Source organism: Ruditapes philippinarum, unplaced genomic scaffold, assembly GCF_026571515.1.
Source record: "Ruditapes philippinarum isolate M1 unplaced genomic scaffold, ASM2657151v2 ctg673_1_1_1_1, whole genome shotgun sequence".
NCBI classification, from domain to species: Eukaryota; Metazoa; Mollusca; class Bivalvia; order Venerida; family Veneridae; genus Ruditapes; species Ruditapes philippinarum.
The window spans coordinates 59,865-66,026 of record NW_026864324.1 but is presented as its reverse complement, the minus strand read 5'-3'; positions in this window follow the sequence as shown (position 1 = coordinate 66,026).

Genomic DNA, 6,162 nt, shown 5'->3' with positions numbered 1-6,162 from the left:
CATTCACATTGGCATCGGCAACAGCCCCAGTTTCAATATTTCTTAAACTAGGTTCGTCCGAGAAAGGATTTCGCTCATGTAGAAATTCAGATAAAGTGTGACGGTCAGCATTATCCCTGACAACTCTAGCTTCTGATGATTCTTTATGCTGTTCGTTTGTTTCAAATTTATTGCCTGTGAACTCTTGAATAGCATTATTCATATCAGCACATGCCGGCATAGAAAGAAGCCATTGAGCTCTTTGAGACTCAGACATGCCACGACCACGAGTCATTCCACCAACAGATTTGACACTTCGCATAAGAACCTGTTCAATTATCAAGTCTGTAGATAGACCTGCCCAGTACCTGTCGCTGCGGCGTATGACATGATTTCCAACACTAAACGCCCTGTGTACATCTGGTTTGGTTTCTGTGATTTCGGACATCTGCTGAAGATATATATAACTTGATTTGAGATAAAGGTTGTGGCCAGCTGCTGCAAAATAAGGTAGCATATGTCTGATTTCAGTAAGGTGGCCATTCCAGTTCCCCATTCTTTCAGCGGCTATAAATCGTTTTAGAATGTCCACCATGTCTATATATTGCAACCAAAGTTGTGCAGTTCTGCAATCTTTATACGACTTCTTTGCATTTTGGAATTCAAAGTGCATGTTTTTAAGAAGATGGTTCTAATTTACTTCTTCAGGCAATAATTCTTTTGACAAAACCTTTTCAAACAATTCTCTCACAGTGTCAACATCTACAGACTTAGCATTTGGGATAAACACATTAATGGGTTCGTTATTATTATTATCATTACTATTGTCTAGTTGGAGTTGGGGGAATGCCTTCTCAATCAAAAGGGTGTAAAGAACATCATGCACAAGGAAGTTCCCTCTCACGGCTCTACTTACTGCTTCCCGGTGAGCATATGTCCCATTGTGTTTGCAGCATAAATAGTCCCGCGAGTATTTCTGCAAGTCCAGAGTTTTCCATTAGTCTTCGAATGCTTCCCAAAAAGCTCATTTCAGTATGAAATCCACCTAGTCTAACAACAACATTCTTTATCTCACTTTCTTCGGATCATTCATAATAATGTTTAACGCTTTCCAGTACAATGGTTGGTCAAACGTGATAACTGGTGTTGTGCTATGACTGCGACACTGAAGTGCTACAAATTTTAGAGTTGAGTATATGCATGACATATCACCTGGACTGATGTCGGTCATTGGCATGAAAATAACCGAAGATTTTTCGGGGTGATTACCACTTTGTACCATTTGCATGATTCCTGACCATTGAAGACGAATTGGACGTGCTAATTGAATAAATCAAACTTTTTGGAGGTTGATAAGTTCAAATACATCTACAAGTTTCTTAAATTTCAGCTAGCTCCATGGTGTTTAGTTTGTCTTCATTATTTATTTCCCAACAGCTATGTTTCATTAGTAGTTACTCTAGGAATGGCACGCTTATTTTCAATTACTGGAGTTACTGCTGCAATAATACCCATGCCGTGAAATGTATTGAAACCGTCAAGTGTCCCCGTGTTGTGACCAACATGGTCTGCTACAAATTGCATGAATTTATCACTCGATTTTTGTATAGTGGTTCCATAAACAGAAGCTGCACTAGTTTCAAACTTTTGAACTTCATGATATGAAGGAACAAAATCCAAGAGTATGGAGTGTTTCTATAAGAAATTTTGACCCAAACTGATGATGCAGCTGTACGCCCAAACCTATTTGAGGGTGCAAGATCCTTTTTTATAGCAGCCTGTATAATAGCCTGACCTATAGAACATATCTTTTTTTCAGATTTTTTACTGTTACTAATTCTATTAACAGGAGCTGAAGGCTGTTGGGTAAGAATTTCATATTCAAATCAGACGACATTACTTCTGATGAGCTGGGATATATTTCTTTTTGTTATTTATCTGATTTAATGTCGTTGAAAATAAGTTTTGCTGCAGTTTTGATTATCATTCTTTTTTCTGATTCACTATCATTTGTTCCATTTCTTCGGTAAAATGCATGTAAAATGGCATCAGCATTGCTTTTGAATGTGATAACATTATGCTTTCCATTAAATTCAGTTACTGTTACCCTTCCACCAAAATGCTCAATTACCCTTTTCTTCATATAAACAGTAATGTAAGCATTGTCTCCACAAAGTTCCCTCATCTTATCAACAAGATCTGATATAGTTGTTTGATCATTCACATTATTTTCAAAATCTTCAATTATTTTAAAGAAAGCACTTTCAGCACAATGTTTGGTCGGTCTGCCCTTTTTAGCTTTACTGTTAACAAATTCAGGTGCTTGGTATTGTTTAGGAATGTTGTATCCAGATCTAAAGTTTGAACTGCATAATTGATGGTATCGTGCCTCAACAGCCGGCAGATCTTGTGCATATTCAATTCGTCCCAACACTGTATTTCCCCAATCATCCTGTCTCTTAGTACATACGTCTCTTATTGTATTTTGAAAGTCAAATGTTCGTACCGGGTTAGTATCAAATCCCCGTTTATTTCCTGCCCCGATTTTAGCATAAGACCCGCAAAATAAGCAATTCTTTTCAAAATCAAAAATGTTTTCAGATTTGTGTCGGGTTCTTGGACTTTGAGGTAACTCTGTTTCAGTTCTAGTTTGTGTTTTTTTATTTGGATGACAGTAGGTCCGTCTACATTCTAGTAGATGAACAACATTTCCAAGAACAACAAACAACTTATCACCTGAAAAAAATAAACAACTGGTCAAACATTTTGACATTTTATTAAAATAAGATTTAATCTGAATATATTTACAGATGAATTAAAAAAGGGAATCAAATGTGATAAAAGAAAAATTATGCAATTCGTTAAAACCGTTACTCTAATATCTATTTGTAATGAAAATGCAAATTATTTGATTTACCCTTATTTAGGCTGGCTTTAGTTAGTCCCTCGCACCCCTTTGCTCCTAGTTTTGCTATTGGTTGATCGTCTGAGGTCATACAAATGACGCATTTAGGCGTTTCTCCACTAAAACAAAATAAAATGTATATAAGATCATAGTAGTGTATAATTCGTGATACATTGCTTTTTAAAACAAGATGTAAATAACAATTGAGCACTATTTATCATTGGCAACATTTATATGTTTCAATATTCACTAAAACACTATGATGAAAAGGAAAATATTCTTACCTCATTGCTATGTATCTCAGGTATTTGCAAATCTTGTGTTCAAACTACATGCCTGTTTGGTACCAGATCTACCTGAATCAGTAAAAATTTAACGTAACTTCGTATGATTAAACTTTCTTTATTTACAATATGTCAACATAACTGCTTATAATAAATTCCTCTTATTTTTACACATGAAAGGAATGAATATCTAATTAAAACGAAAATATATTAAAAATGGTGTGAAATAACTGATCTGATGCTAAAAACAAGGCAATGCTACATAAAACTCTCAAAAAATACAATTGTTACAGAAAGTGAAAAAATGTCGACTTTTGTCGCTTATCCGCTTCCGTAGAAAAAGAAATAATGCATGGCCTTGCCGCATTTTTGTTTCAAACTATTTTTATATAAACCATGCATATAATTAAATATTTGAATAGTATTATGATATTCTACTTATTATGTATCATTTGAAACAAGTTTCGGCAGCTATTTAAAAGAAAATATCATTTATATTTTCTAGAAGTCGCGGAAACAGGTTACACCATTTGTCATCTGCAAAACTTGTCTACTTCGATTTCGCCTGCGTGCATAAAATAACAAATATATTTTTAAGATTTTGTAAATACAACACAATGATGATGAAATGATACTTACCTCTAGTCTTGGTTTGGGTTTATCTTCTTAGAATGGAAATATAGTTCGGTTAAATTTTGTTTACGTCATACGGAAAATAACCGGAAGTCAAGCAAAGTCTAATAATCATAGGTATGGTGTACTATCGATGCCATTTTATTACAAGTGTTTTATGCTTAAATTTAAATCCGATTTACAGGTAATGTGTAAGGAATTTTTTTGAGGACTTTTTTTTTGGTTATTAATAAGGTCTTAAGCTTTCATTTTATCAAGAAAAGTTTTCTGAAGGAATTAGTTTGAGGTTTAATTTCAAAATACCTAGCCTATATCTATTTACAAAAACAAACAAAAATGCGAATAGAATTGTATTTTAAATCGACGATTATTTAGAAGCTAGAATAATTTTCATTTGATTGAGACATAAATTACTTTATCCATGGTCGTATAATATATTAAAATGCAAGTACATTATCAGTCATTAAAAAAATATTTAAGAAATAATACATCCCAAACAGTGATTTTATCGCTCAATATCAACACTGTTTGTTTGGAGTTTGGATGCGCGGAATTATATCACGAGGGCGTAGCCCTCGTGATATAATGATGCGCATCCGAACGACAATCAGTGATGTTATCAAGCGATAAAATCATCGATTTGGATATATTATTTCGATTCTAACACGACATCAACAAATAAATGCTGCCGAACCTGATATTAAGCAAAATTGCGCCTGATTTGTTTCCTTACTTATTCTCAGCGTAAGTGGTTACGTCACATGTATAATGATTACGTCACATATCTAAATATAGAACGTCAACTGTGACTCTATTTTGGGTCGGGTGGGGGCTGCGTTCATTGAATGCCGCCTTTCCTTGTCGATCTTGTTTATCATATTCTATTGCATAATAACACACACTTCAGTGAAAAATGCGGGTCGTTATTAGAATTGAATTTAGATAATACAGCGCGGTCATAATTTTCTGATATTTTTTTAAATGTATCAGTGAATTATTATTTCCAAATACACTTAAAAGGTATGGCCCTTTATAAAAGAAAAAACAATATCAAAGTAAAATGCAAAATGGTTGTTTAAAATGATATGATACTGTAACATCCAGTTAAGAAATGATTAGTCGTTAGTAAAATGAATAATAAAATAATCAAACAATGTGTTCATGGTTTTAAATTAAGTAATCGTTGCTCGTTTCATAAAATAGTATATCAATAAATCAACGTTAATTAATAATGCATTGATGCTACGTAAGTTTGTTACGTTATCATACAATTAAGGAGCACTTGATCCGAGTTCTCTTATTATAGAGTAACAGACTGCACTTATGAGTTGGATTATTGTTTATGTCTTAAAAGATTTAAGATTTGATTATATCAATTTGTAATTACTTTCCAAGAAATCGATAACAAATTACAAATATATAACCCGTAGAAAATTGACAGAACTCTATTTAAACCTTGCGGCTAGAAACTGTATTTTCAATTTAGTGAGCTCTGAAATTGTAATCAACTTCAATAACACCATAATTCATTTTAAACTATACTGCCACTGGTATGTTATCAAACGTCTAGACTTTATAAAACAATGCAAATTATGTGAAAACATTACTGCATCTTAAGTCGTCTTTTACCCCCAACAGTTATTACTTTAGTACTTACCATGTGCAAAAGCTAGACAAGCTTTCGACATAATAATGTCCTGTAGGAAATTGTATTTTGTTGAAATATGATATCTTATCCATCTCTCGGCCAATTTCTGTCAGAAGTCGGCAGATATATATTTACGACGTTCTCGATGAACTTCAAATCGTGTTTTTACTTTTTAGAAGGCAGGTTGAATATTTTTGGTTATTGGTAATTACCGGGTTGCGTATATCAACTGTAATTGTGAAGAGTGTAAGCTTTTGATAGGAATGTGTGTTTTTCATTCTGAATTGTATGACATTTTGCTTTACCCTATGTACCATTTACCAACTTAATCTTATATTTTATAATGATGTTCATTATTATAATTGAATTATATCCCTTTTTAACACCTTGCTTTTGCATGAATTCAGACAAAAAGTTTTGTTAAAAGAACAGAATATATCTTCACACTGATAAAAGTTATATTTGAAAATAGGATCGTCTTCAAAGAAAACTCTAACATAAAACATACATATAAACGCTCTTTTCTATATGATTTATATATAACAACTTGTTTATTATTCTCCAACCTAGTACACTTTGAATTTAAAAAGAAATAAATTTAAAGCAATATAAGCCAACCCCTCAATACTTTGCTTGGTTTTTTAACTGTCGAAGTCATTTAGGTAAAACCACCTAGAAGCAGGTTTTATATGTGACGATAGGTACTGAATAAC